The sequence below is a fragment of the Neofelis nebulosa genome, chromosome 2 (genome assembly GCF_028018385.1).
Source record: "Neofelis nebulosa isolate mNeoNeb1 chromosome 2, mNeoNeb1.pri, whole genome shotgun sequence".
Lineage (NCBI taxonomy): Eukaryota > Metazoa > Chordata > Mammalia > Carnivora > Felidae > Neofelis > Neofelis nebulosa.
This window is the reverse complement of record NC_080783.1, coordinates 82,103,203-82,117,018: the sequence shown is the minus strand read 5'-3', so window position 1 is coordinate 82,117,018 and position 13,816 is coordinate 82,103,203. Positions and strand designations below refer to the sequence as shown.

The 13,816-nt window shown below is 42.0% G+C and overlaps 1 protein-coding gene across 6 annotated transcripts in view; it reads left to right on the top strand.

The window, feature by feature from the left end:
* Positions 1-13,816, top strand: part of LYPD6B (LY6/PLAUR domain containing 6B) — a 185,804-nt gene that overhangs the window by 100,377 nt on the left and 71,611 nt on the right. Inside the window, exons 1-2 of one of the 6 annotated variants that reach the window (XM_058715338.1) lie at positions 8,811-8,941; positions 9,056-9,121. The exons of 4 other annotated variants lie outside the window; for them this stretch is intronic. The gene's annotated coding sequence lies outside the window, so the exon portion shown is untranslated. Of the gene's footprint in view, positions 1-8,810; positions 8,942-9,055; positions 9,122-13,816 lie in introns of those variants that run through there. One more of the 6 variants, XM_058715332.1, reaches the window with a different exon arrangement.

Below are 13,816 nucleotides of genomic sequence, written 5' to 3'. Positions count from 1 at the left end.
ACTTTTGCTCAAACCACAGTTTTCATTGTCAGTCAATCCATAGTGCTTTTAGTTAGGTTTCTTTGATCTCCACTTGAATGTGGACATAACTCAAAAATTCCCCACCTGAACTTACATGAAATGTTCTCTGATCATTTTACTCCAAAGGCAGCGACCCATGTTTCAAATAACTTTTACTGTAGAGCTTTCATGTTTGAAAATATAGCACAGATCTCATTTGGATGGATGTTCAGAAAGCTGTTTTAATTCAGCTCATTCGCTTTCTGTTCTTTTGCAGTATCCTTAAATTTCAAAATTTGGAAGGCTTCATGATTCTTCTAAGTTTCTATTTGTCCTGCTTAGAAGCTTAGGACGATATAGTATGGCTTTTTCCCTCCTGGGTTGAAAGTATGTGGATGATATTATTCGATAAGTTATGTCCTCTTTTTTACTCTCTGCACCCTTGTTTGAATACAGGGACTTTGTCTCTTGTCGTTGGTCTAGAGTTCGCTGTATGTCATTAACAAGTGGAATCTGCCCACCTTCTGAGAAACCATGAATGCATTTCTAAACTGGGGGAATGATCTGCCTGTGGGACCCTCTGCTCTCTTGTTCCCAGCCTAGCCAACCAGTGCGAATGAATGAGATACCATAGGGTGTTCCTGTTGGCTATTAAGGATACCTGACCTTGATACTTGTCCCAGAAGCAGAGTGGATGGGAAAATATATGGGTAACTAATAGGTCCTTCCATCTAGCAAATACTGTAAAGAGCACAGACTTGTTGCTGGCCTTTTTCATGGGCTTTCAGCAGAGGATTTTAAAGAACTCACAGAAACTTGTGCTCAACATGCTTCAAAACAATGTTAGCTGTACTTTATCTTCCGGAGCGGTGTTCTCTTCCTTTATTCACACACAAAAACTGTATGAACCAATATATTCCATTTTTGCTTTGGTTACTGGGAAGTTCTGAACCAAATGTAAATCTTAATAACTCATTCATTCATTTATTCAGTAAATATACATGAAGTCCCTGTTACATACCAAGCACTCTAACAGTGCTTGTGATTATGAGCTCGAGGATACAACGTCTGCCTTCCAGCAAGGTGGTTCGAGTTCCAACTCAGGAAGGAATATCTTGCCTCCTTGAGCCTTGCTTTGGATGCTTGCCCTAGAAGAGGAGAGCCCAGCTTTTCCCATGGAACATAACCCCTCTCTCCACTAAACTTATTAGCACTAGAAAGGAGGCAGCTCATTTTCCTCTCAGGTGTAGACAAAGGCTGCTGTTGTCCCAGGGTGAAGGGCCTTTGGTGAGTTGATTAGCACACAGTCTGGACTGCACTGATTTTCAGATGGAGACCATCAGATATAATCTGCCACCTCATTAGGTTGACACTGTTCCTGCCCCCTCTTGTAATAATGTCACTGGAGCACTTAATAATCTTAGGTAAGTGCTGCAAGCATGCACTGCTGAGGTAGCCCAGGGTCAGTGGCGGCAAGATGCTCGAAAAAGCAATTGTTTTCTCATTCTCTGCTCTGTTTAAAGAATAGCTAGCAAAGAAGTGTAATAATTGGGCAGGTTTATCCCTCTCTCTCTACCCCTCCCCTATTCACACTCTCTTAATAATAAATGTTAAAAAAAATAAAAAAAATAATTGGGCAGGTTTAAATGTTAGAGGAGGAGAACTTGCAATATAACTTTTTATCTCTGATTCACACTTGTACTTTTTCAAGATCAAGGGGACAGTGAAGGAGATTGGATGATTGCCATGGACTTACAGAAGAGAGCTCATTTATTTTAGAGAAGAGAAGGCAGAAAGGAGCCCTTAAGTACTTGAAGATATATAAGATAGGCAATAATTATGAACTTCTCTTTTTCCAGTGAAAACAGAAATCTAAGTCTTAAACTGATTCAAGGAGGAATTAGGTTAGACTGAGAGCTCGCTGACTAGAGATTAGAGAAGCCTGTGGGGGGGGGGTGATGCAGACTCAACTATTCCTTTTATATAATATATTAAGCAGTTACTGTCTTGATGGGAGTTGGGTTTCAGGAGCAGTTTTGGGGGTTGATACCAGACTGTGTGCTAACTCACCAAAGTATATAACCTGTCCTCAGAGAACCACATGGGTGTGGTGGGAATTGGGGTGGTCATTCTCTGTTTAGTGGGTTACAAGGATGTAGTGGGAAGGGCTGGGGACAGTTGACATTTGGCTCAGTGCCATAGAGCTAACACCATCTTCTATTTAGGTTGGAGCTGGGAAACAGGGTAACGGATGAACTTGTGACTCCATGCTTAAGAGGATGGTGGGGGCTGCCTTCAAAACAGACCTGTCTGGAAGCAACAGGGTAGAGAGACTTCTTTGTGTCCATGGATTCTGGCCTAGATTAGTGCCATTTCTCTGATAAGTGAAGCCTAGAGAAGGAAAATGGGAAAAACCTAATAAAGAGCAGAATTTTATATGGATTGGGGGGTGTCCTCCAGGGGACAGGAAGCTGAATCCTTGACTCTCAGAGCCTTAGCCAGATCTGACTCACCTGCTGGACTATGAAGGTCAAGGTCCTTCCACATGCTTAGATTCAAACAACTTCTTCAAACTTAGCCTTGTTTTAGAATCCTTTTGTAGCATTGGGTTTTTATTCCTCATACTGTCTGAAAAGGATTCCCCTAACTTTTATGATTGGATGACTGAGAAAATAAATGCTGATTCTGAACTTGTAACATGTTAGCCTGGCGACTTTCAACAAAATCCAGCATCATGGTACAAGTTCTTTCTCTGTTCTTGAGTCTCTTTTTTCTCCAGGGAGAAGTTTTCTTTGCCCCAGTTTTGATCATTGGCTATGCATAGAAGGAGAAAAAGCTACAGGTGGAAAAAATAAATATATGTGAGAGAAATGTGAGGTTTATAGCTAGAACATAAATTTATGCTATAGGTTTACCATCTGCAAATTTTATTTATGTGACATTCATTTAGTGCCTACTGTGTGTTACGAGGCACTGGTGGGTAGCAGTTAACCCTGCCTTTATGGAGCTTATCTTCTAGTGTGGGAAGCAAACAAATAAGTAGTGAAATCATGTCTGGTAGTGATAAGTAAGGAAAAAAGAAATAAAGCTGATAGGGAGATACAGAGGGTCTGGGAAGGTAGTATTGTTTTAGATCAGCTGGTCACGGGAGGCCTTTCTGAATAGGTGACATTGGAGCAGAGATCTCAGTGAATCCAAGGAGTAAGCCATGTATTGTTTAGTGGGGGCGTGAGGGGATAGGATCATTCCAGGAAACAGGATAGCACATGCAAAGGTCCTGAGGCAGGGCCAGAAAGTACTTGATATGTTTTTTTGGGAGTAGGCAGGGGAAAGAGATCAGAAAGGTAGCCAGGATTCATCAAGTTGGTTTGGAATGAAAGGAGGCAGTCTTCCATTTGTTTGTACTAGTTCTGTTTTGCAGTTTTTGACTGAGCACCTTTACATATACCAGTCAGATAATGAACCTCTTGGAAACCTTGTTGAACATGTTCACTGGTTTCATTGCACAGACATGTTAGCCTTGACAGTTCATCAAAAGAAGGAATTTAAAGGGAATGTGAAAAGGAATTTGGAATTTCTACAGTTTATTAGGATTATCACTAGAGACTTCATTTTATTTAGATGCAGTATTTTTTTTTAAAGTTAATTTATTTTGAGAGAGAGAGAGAGAGCATGAGCACGAGTGAGCGCAGAGGAGAGGCAGAGAGAGAGAAAGACAGAATCCCAAGCAGGCTCCGTGCCGTTAGTGAGGGAGCTGGATGTGAGGCTAAATTGTGGTACCATGAGATCATGACCTGAGCCGAGATCAAGAGTTGGACACTTAACTGAGCCACCCAGGTGCCCCTAGGTGCTGTATTTTAAATGAATAATGTGACTAAAAGCTTTCTGCTTATTTATTTGAATAGTAATATGAACATCATAAAAATGCAGATACCATCTTTTAGTGAAATTAAATCTTCCCTGTCTCTCTGTACTTCCAGAAACAACTACTGTTAGCAGACTGTGTTAGTCGGGTGTGTTTCTAGAATGTGAAGACTGCAAGTAGCCCTGACAACACTGACTCCATCTTTGGCCCTCCATCCTGGTCTCACCTCAGATGCACAGGTGGTGCCACTTTAGAGAACTAGCCTGTGACCTCACCATCATGTCTCTAGCTCCATAAAAGTTGGGTGCCGAGAATAGGGGCAGAGAATAGCCACATATTACTGCCTCAATCGTCTGCTTGTCCTCCTGCCCACCCACCCGCCATATTGCCCCTGTCCGCGAGTTACCCTGAACAAAACTGTGTAAACAGTACGGAATGGCTTGCTTCGTTTTTTGGCTTTAAAGAACCTTCTCAGTCTGGAGGATACATTACATTACTGACCCTCCTCCACCTTCTAACAAATACCCTTCCCCTCTATTAAAAAAAAAAAAAAGTTTAATGATGTGACTGTACACATTGTTTCACATCTTGCAGATATTAGCACTCTTCCATATCATAAACATTGTGTTGCCTCATTCTGTTAATATTCGGTTATCTGACAAGACCATAGTTTAATCATTCCCACATTGATGGACATTAAGGTTTTTATGTCTTTTGTGGTAACAATCAATACTGTGATGAAATCCTTGCACACTCTTCTGTTTTTGCACATTTGTAAGTATCTATAGGGAGAAAATCCTGGGAATGGATTGGCAGGCACAAGGCAAATGTGCATTTTAAATTTTGATAGATACTGCCAAATCATATCAATTTTCATTCTCGCCCTGGCTGAGAGTTCATGTTTTCTTACAACCTAACCAACACCTTGTTTTGCCCTATTTTGTGTTTCTAATATAGGCAGAAAGTGCTATTTTATTGTAGTTTAATTTGCATTTCTCTTAGAGTGAAGTTGAATTCAGAGATAAACAATATTGTAGTTTTGTTTCCTCAAGATTTTAAGTAATCTCCACACCCAGTGTGGGGCTGGAACTTACAACCCCAAGGTCCAGAGTTGCATGCTCTACTGAAGAGCCAGCCAGATGCCCCAGAGATAAACAATATCGTATTTTGGTCAAGGAATGTGGAGTGTATGACCAGGATTCTTTGAAGTCTGTTGAGACTTCTTGGAAACCTAGTACATGGATAATTTTATAAATGCTCCCCCGTGCTTTAAAAAGAAAAGTGAATTCGTTTAGTTGGGAATAGGGTTTTGAGCACATTTTTAGATTAATCTTACTGGGAAAGTTCACATTGTCTCTAACCCTACTATTTGTTCTCTGCATATTTTCTCAGATTACCTCTTTCAGAAGAGAACATCTACCACTCAATACATCTTTCCATTTGTCCTTACAGTTGTCAGCTTTCGATGGATATTTTTGTAGGCTACGTAGTTTAAGAACATTGTAGTTATTTCTTCTTGGGGTATTCTAAGCATGAATTGTTTTCTTTTTGTCTTAGGTATTAATATTGTTACACCAGCTTTTTCTCTCTTCAGGTGGTTTTGGTATCTTTTTTCATATTCTTACATACTTTCTATCACTTTGTTCTGATATTCTAGAAACATTCATTGAAGACTATAAATGAATCACATTTGTAAACCCATTTAGCATTTTGTATTCTAATAAATGAGTTTAATAGGGTCATAATTTCTGAATTACTGATACATTGAATATTTTTCTGCTGTATTTTGTATCTGTTATATAAAACCCTTTTTTCCCTTTTGCTACTTAAAAAATAGTTTCTAGGGGCGCCTGGGTGGCGCAGTCGATTAAGCGTCCGACTTCAGCCAGGTCGCGATCTCGCGTTCTGTGAGTTCGAGCCCCGCGTCAGGCTCTGGGCTGATGGCTCGGAGCCTGGAGCCTGTTTCCGATTCTGTGTCTCCCTCTCTCTCTGCCCCTCCCCCGTTCATGCTCTGTCTCTCTCTGTCCCAAAAATAAATAAAAAAACGTTGAAAAAAAATAGTTTCTAGCTTTTGCTGGATTAATCTGATTCCCCCACCCCCACCCCACCCCCACACACCTCATTAGAAGCTCATTTAGTTTTCTAGGGCACTGTAACAATGTGCCACCAACTGGGTGGCTCAAAACCCTAGAAATTTATTCTCTCACAGTTCTGGAGGTTAGAAGTCTGAAATCAAGGTTTCAGCCTTGTTCCCTCTGAAGGCTGGGGGAGGAATCCTTTCTTGGGTTATCTTTGCTTCTGGTAGTTTCCTGGAAGTTGTTGGCATTCCTTGGTTTGCAGCTGCATTGCTACAATCCCTGCCTTCCTGGTTCCCTATGGGTCCCTGAGTGATTTCCGCTCTTAGTTTATTATTTCCTTCTCTCTGCTTGCTCTGGGTTTATATTGCTCTTTTTCTAGAATCTTGGGAGGTGGGGGCTTAGAGTGATTTGAGACCTTTTCTAATATTTGTATTTAATACTATGAATTTTCCTCTCTGAACTGCTTTAACTGTTGTGCAGATTTTAATATATTGTATTTTCATTCAGTTAAATATATTTTAATATTTCCTTTAAGTCTTTGTCTTTGACCAGCAGGTTATTTATTTACTTTAATGTCTATTTTTCAGAGAGAGAGAGAGAGAGAGAGAGAGAGAGAAGAGTGAGTGAGTAGGGGAGGGGCAGAGACACAGGGAGGCACAGAATCCAAATCAGGCTCCAGGCTCTGAGCTGTCAGCACAGAGCCTGACATGGGGTTGAACTCATGAGCACTGAGATGAGATCATAATCCTAGCTGAAGTTAGACGTTCAGCTGACTGAGCCACCCAGGCACCACTGACCGGTGGATTATTTAAACTATGTTATTTAGTTTTCAATTATTTGAATATTTTCCTGGTATTTTTCTGTTACTGGTTTCTGGTTTGATTTATTGTGGTTGGAGAATATGCTCTGGCTGATATAAAATCTTAAAAGTTTGTAGAAGCTTGTTTTATAGTCCATGATCTGGTCTCTCTTGGTCTGTGCTTCATGAGAATTTGAAAAGAATGGGTGTTCTGTTTTGGGTTGGAATGTTCTATAAATGTCTGTTAGATTCTGTTGGTTGATGATATTGTCCTTTTATATTCCTCTATATCCTTGCCAATATTTTGTCTAGTTGCTCTATCAATTGTTGAGGGAGGGTGAGTACATTTTTAAAGTTTTTACCCCAGAATATATTTCTCCTCTTTGAGGACTAAAATAGTATCTGAATTTATAAGGAGCACTTCTTATCTGACCGTCTAATAGACCTTGGGGGTTAGGTGACTGCGATGTCCCCTCCTTACACCCTTAACTCAAAAGCAGACTACATGTGTCAGCTGATGGAGAGAAACACCGTGAATTACGCTGTGGAGGAAGAGAAAATAGTAATGATTTGAAATTCCCACATCCATAAAAAATTAACTGATCTCTTAATACCCAGGCTTGCCCTGCTCTAGTTCATCTTCTAGGCTTATCCTATATACTCAACCCTGCTGCATGTTAGAACCTCCTGGGACGCTTTAAAAAAAAAAATACCGATGTTTTAGCCCCCACTCCAGACCAATCAAATTAGAATCTGTTGGTGTGCCTCTGGGCTTTGGTCTTCATTAAGAGCTCCTCAGGTGAGTTCATTGCCCAGCCAGGGCATTGCCTAGCTAATCTCTCCACGTGTTTGTGAGGCACCTGCCATCTGCAGGCCGTGCTGGGTCTGCGGGGGCGCAACTGAGGAAGCTCCTTGCTTTTTCTGGGAATGAGGTCCCATAGCATTTTCTGAAGGTCTTCTACTGAGACTCAGTTAACATTTCTTACTCGGTTGACCTAATTACAAGTCACTAATCAACTACCTGCGATATGAGTGAAAAAAATTAGGAGAGTGAAGGGAGTTGGAGGGTGGCACTCCAGCATTTAATCAGGGAAATAAGAGATACTGCATCCTTAACATTCCTTATTTTTGCCACTTTTCTGTTTGCTGGGCGATAGGCTTATCCATCTGTACACCCCATTGATATACTTTTCTTATTTCCTACATTTTCTTGGACTAAAACTCTCAAATTTACCCTTTCTCTCTCTACTTGATTGATTAAAAGTTACAGATCTTAATTGTTTTCTTTAGGGACTTCTGTTTTTAAAAATTAACATTTTACTTTAAGTTCTAGATGTATAGAAAAGGTGAAAAGATAGTGCAGTGAGTTCCCATGTACCCTACACCTACTTCCTGCTGTTATTACTGTCTTACATTAATGTGGTACATCCATCAAAATTAATGAGCCAATGATGATAAGTTATAATTAACTAAAGTCCATATTTATTCACATTTCCTTGGTTTTTACCTAATGTCTTTTATCTGTCCCAGGACTCCATCTAGGATACCACATTACATTTGTGGACTATCTCTGGTCTTTTAAAATTATTCATAAAGTCATTGAGTAGCTGTCTTTCTGATAAAACAAGAACATCAACACACTTTAACTCCCCTTGGTTTTTGCATCCCAGCTTCTTGGCTAGTGTCATGTAAATTTTGGTTCCAATTGGGTTTTCAGAACATAAATGCCATTGAGTTTTTCATCAGGGCAAAAGGATGTTTGGTGGGAAATGGCTGTTCTTGGTCTTCCTGTACGGAGGACATCAGTAAAAACCACAGGTCTACACCAACCAAGTTTTGGCTATCCTGTTTGATGGTTTTAGAAATTTGTCTTATGAAACTACAGAATGATGTTTTCTCAAATCACCCCACAAGAATGGCAAAGGAAATTAACTGTGTGTGACAAAAACTTGTCTTTTCAATGCCGGTAGTTTCTAGACCCTGATTTCTCTGTCTGATTCTCTTTTGAGGAGCAGAAAGACGGAATCATCATGAGATGCAGTAAATAACACCCACAGAGTTTAATTGTTTTTAAAATTGCAATGATAACTAATGAAATGCTAAGATGTGAACAGCTGCACAAGAATATTTAACGGATTTCTTGGAGCCATCCCCACTTTTGATGGGACTTTTAAAAAGGCTACTTCATGGAAACACATAGTGAGTACTTGTTTTATATTTCACATATAAAGTGAGAAACCAACCTGAGGATTGGCAAGAACAGAATTCTCTGTTTTTTCTGCCCAAGCCGCTCATCTTAGATCTCTTCAGCAGGTGGACAGCACACAGCCACAGCCTAGGTGGGGGCCTGATGGTGGTCAGCAGGCACTGCCAGGTGAGGTGAGATCTGTTCAACCTGGAGGGTGAGGGTTGTCTCTGTGGAGGTATCACCTGAGCTCAGTCTTGAAAGATGAGCAGGATTTTTCACTTGATATGCATATATTAAGCTTGGACTGGGTACCCGTCACTGTTAGGACCGGGACCCTTGGGTGAAATAAGTTATGCCTTTCGCCCTGGGGGAGCTCCCAGTTTGGGGAGGGCACTGATGCTTCAGTGGCTGCAGCCTAGTGCAGGGGATGACCAACCGTGGCCCGTGGGACCCAGGCTATCCTGCCACCTGTTTTTCAGTGGCCCATGAGCTGAGAATGATTTTTATAAGGCAAAGAGCATACAGAGATGGGTATGGGGTCCCCCACCACTGCTTTTTGGGGGGGTGCTTCTGGCTAAAGCAGAGCCCCTATCTGCCCCTTTAGAATAATAGCCTAGTGTTTTATGGGTTAGAATTGCAGCACACTCGTGGGCTACATGGACACGGCTAGATCAGACTGGGGATGTCAAGGAAGTAACCCCCATACGAGGAATTGCAGAACTAAACATCTGAGTCCTTCCACTTGGTATGCCTTCAAATATACCAACTTTCCTCTTTTCCTCCTCTGATTTTTTTTTCCTTTTAAGACTTATTCTTTCATCTGCTCCTTAGAAAACATGGCTTCAGTTGTTCTTGTTGCTGTGTATTGATTGTATTCCTTTTTCTCTCTGTTTCTCTAAAGCAGGGTTTCTTAAATCTATGTCTGGGGCTTCAGGGGTTCTGAGAACCCCTAAAGTGAAAGCCAACCGATGCACCCGTGTTGACCTGGACAGAGGGTCCATGAACCTGTCATTAGAATCTCTAAGAGGTCCGTCATTCAAAAATGTTGAGAAACTTTTTTTAAATATTTTTAACGTTTATCTCTCTTTGAGAGAGAGAGAGAGAGAGAGAGAGAGAGAGAGACTGAGTACAAGTGGGGGAGAGGTAAAGAGAGAGGGGGACCCAGAATCCAAAGCAGGCTCCAGGCTCTGAGCTGTCAGCACAGGGCCCGACGCAGGGCTCGAACTCACGAACCGTGAAATCGTGACCTGAGCTGAATTCAGACGCCTGACTGACTGAGCCACCCAGGGACCCTGAGAAACTGTTTTAAAGTGGATTTCTCAAAACCACAGTCAGTCCTGCTGATGCTGGGTCTGACCAGTGCAGAATCAAGCAGAGGGATTGTGAATTCCCTTCTGTTAATCCAGACCAGGATTACAATAGTTTTGTTCTCTCCTTTGATGTGTAGTGAGAAGCTCCTCTTAAAGTACTATGTTCTTGGGCTCCAGGTGCAGTTTGTGTCTTTCGGGGATACAGGGGTTATTGGAGGATGTCGGTCTGGATGCTCGAGGAAGCAGGATGGAGAAGGATCGAGGTGTCAGTAATTTATTTGGAAGACGCAAGCTCCAGGTGTGGGCACCAGGGAAAAGCAGTGGGACAGGGATGGAGGTGCTGCTCGGGTGTGCTGGCTGGCACCTTTCCACAAGCCATGAAGAACTGTATCTGTCTCCTAGTAGCTTGTTCACCTGGCCCAGCACTTCTCTAGGTGGGTTCCACGGAGGGGCTATCCCTCCAAACATTCCTAGGAGGGAGAAAGGAGGATGGGTTTATCTGCTGGCCTCACTCCCGTGTCCTTTTCATGTTGGTGACTTTTTCAGGTGAAGCGGCAACTCTGCTTTGTCTGAAGCTGGCATTCTCCACCCTTCACAACTTGGTCAAGAAGCTGGGTACTGCACTCCACAGTGTGGCAGTCTAGTCCAAAAGTGTGTGTGTGTGTGTGGGGGGGGTGACCAGTGAAAGTGGAGATGACAGTCACACAAAGGGAAATTGGGGGTAGGCTTGACGGAATGAGAGAAGGTACACGAGGCTTAGTTTCTAGTAACAGAAAAGGCAGACCTCTGAAGAAGCAGCAGGTGGAATGGGGGCAGAACCTTCTGGGCAGAGGAAACCTATTACCAAAAGTAAAAGTAAGAGAGTGGCGAGGCAAGGAGCTAGTCCTGCTGAGGTTGTGTGTTCCTCCTCCTATGTGTCCATGTGATACTTACTAAGCTTCTAGTCTGTGCCAAGGGGGTATAGGGGTGAACAAGAACAGACATGGTCTCTCCTCTCACAGAGCTTAAAATCCAGTGCCAGAGATGGATATTAATCACTTCATCATACTAGCAAATGTAAAATTGCAACTGTGTTAAGCACTCCCAGGAGAATAAAAAGTAGACTTCTTTGAGAGCCTTTACTAGATAGAGTTGAGCACAGTGAGAGAGGTCAGAGAAGGCTTTCCAGGCAAAATGGCTCACAAACTGAAATAGGAAGGACTGGTAAGAGCTAAGGGCAAGAGAAAGAGATGGGAGAGCTTTCTAGATTGGGGGACACCATGTCCAAAGGCTTTGTGGTAGGGTGGAACATGGAAAAGGTGAAGGTCAGGGAGGAGGCCAATGTGACCAGAGCAGATAGAGCACCAAGGAGAACGGTTGGGGTGAAGATTGGGTGTATGTGGCCGGGCCATGCCAGGCTGTGTGAAAGGAGATTCTCTTTTCTCTGAGGAGCAATGGGAAATTGCTGGAGGAATTTAAGTAAAATGTTATAATCACATTAGGGGTAATTTGGAAAATCCAGGCAAGAAAACCCCCAGATTTTGTAGACCCTCTGAGCTTGAGACTGTCCTATGAGAACTGTGGCTTTTGGAGCCATTCCTGAAAAACTCAAATATTAACGACCCCAAGGATGTGAAGGAAAAACAACTCCAGGAAAGTCCCTGAAGTAACAAACAAGAGGCATTAAAGACTTTTGGACTGATAGCTGTGGGAGACCCTCACACTAACTTGCTGGCCCTAGGAACATTTTTCAAAGTGATACGGAGTTTTTTTTTTTTTTTTTTTTTTTTTTTTTAAAAGACTTTATCTCTTAGACTTCCTAGCAACATTGTCTAGTAGGGAGAGAAACTGGGGTGCCCACATGGAAAGTTCTAGAACTGAATGTGGAATACAGACCTCTTTCTGAGGCCCCATCTCACCAGTGGTAATGCTGGGTGATGGGCAGGTGAAAGGCTTCTCCCACTCAGTCTTGGACCAGGACTCTACACGGGAAGGTGCACAATCCCAGGTTCTTAATGGTTCCTTCCTCCCGAGCATTGACTCAAATTCTGTTTGAGAATTACTGTCCCTGAGCCTCCAACGCCTATTCTGCTTCTAGGAGCTTTGGGGATCGTTTTGTGGCCCATAACTCTGTACATTCAAAACAAAGTAAAGCAGAAACCCATGGTGAAGCAATTTGAGAAAGAATTTTTTTCAGTATAACTACCAAGTTACCTTTGGCTTGTGATAAACAGAGTAATTCAACTCATTAGCCCAGGAGAAGGTATCTCTGAAGGGCAGCCTTTCTATCTCTTGAAAAGCTTTGAACAGAATTTAAATTAATTCTTATTTGGCAGAACTTATTTATGTATTGTGATTACCTCCAGTCAGAACAAATTGTCTGACGACAGGAAGCCTTAGGATTGGGTAAAGCAGGTTTGGCTGATTGCAAATGTATGCACATGGGCGTGTGTGTGTGTGTGTTCGTTCGTTCGTGTTCTTCTCTAATCAAGTCAGTGATGTTAGTAGTCACATGTTTGAGCTGTGAGTACTTGCAATTCTTCCTTTTTCCTTTAGGATATATCTAGATGGCTGCAAGAGCAGACCTCTCCTGACCCATTAATCTACATAGTTTCGGTGTGCAAGCAGTGATAGGGTAATATCTGTATGCAAGGTTCCAATTCCTCACATTCCCTGGAGTGCTCTGCATTTTCTCTTTTGAACTGCGTAGCTGCATGTGAGAAGTTGATTTAACACATCAAATCTTGGATATCCCTTCTAAAAAGCTTTTAGGTACACTCTAAACTGTTACATTTCCCCTAGAAGATGTTGAGAAAGGAAGAGGGCCTATTTCAAGGCTCTTACCTTTTCTTTGAGTCATAGACCCCTTTGGGAATCTGGTAATACCTCTGCTCTCCTCGAAAGAATGTGTAGGCTCATACTTCCTTGGCCTGTCTCTTTCTTGCTCTTAGCTCCAGGCTCCACGTGAGTCTAGAACTTCCAGGCCTTTTGATTTTGTAAGACAAGTTAGAAATACAGATTTGTGTGTGTGGGTTTTTAAAAAATTCATTTCTTTAATGGAAAAAAAAGTGGCCAAATTAATCTCTCTCCAGGCCACTGTAGTTTCTAGATAGTTCTAGAGTCTTCATCTTCCATAGGGTCTCTGAGTTCCATGTGATGTGTTTGTTTAGTTTCGCTTCACTTTTTCACGTGGTAGGCTTTCCTCAAATGTGTGGTGATCCTTGACTGAAAATTCAGTGTGAATGGGTGAGGAGTATATACAGATGCTTCTCTTTTTCAGAGAAGAATTATCCAGTCAACAAGGGAGGAGGGGTGGGGTGGGACATGAAGGGAGACCGGGAGGGAGAATGCATGTCTTCCTATAGTTGGATGCTACTGTTATAGGAGCAGCTTTTTTAGTATGTAGATTATTGCTAAACTCCCAGTTTTCAGTTTTATACTTCATCCCACTGTTCAGTGTGCCCAACACTTCTGAATCCAGAGAATCTTCTTGTTAAATTTTTCCAAAATACAAAGCCCTAGTCTTCTGTAGGAGATGAAGAGATGCTCCAAAGGTCTAAATTGCTCTGCTTTTAAATAATTGCTGTTTTCAACCTG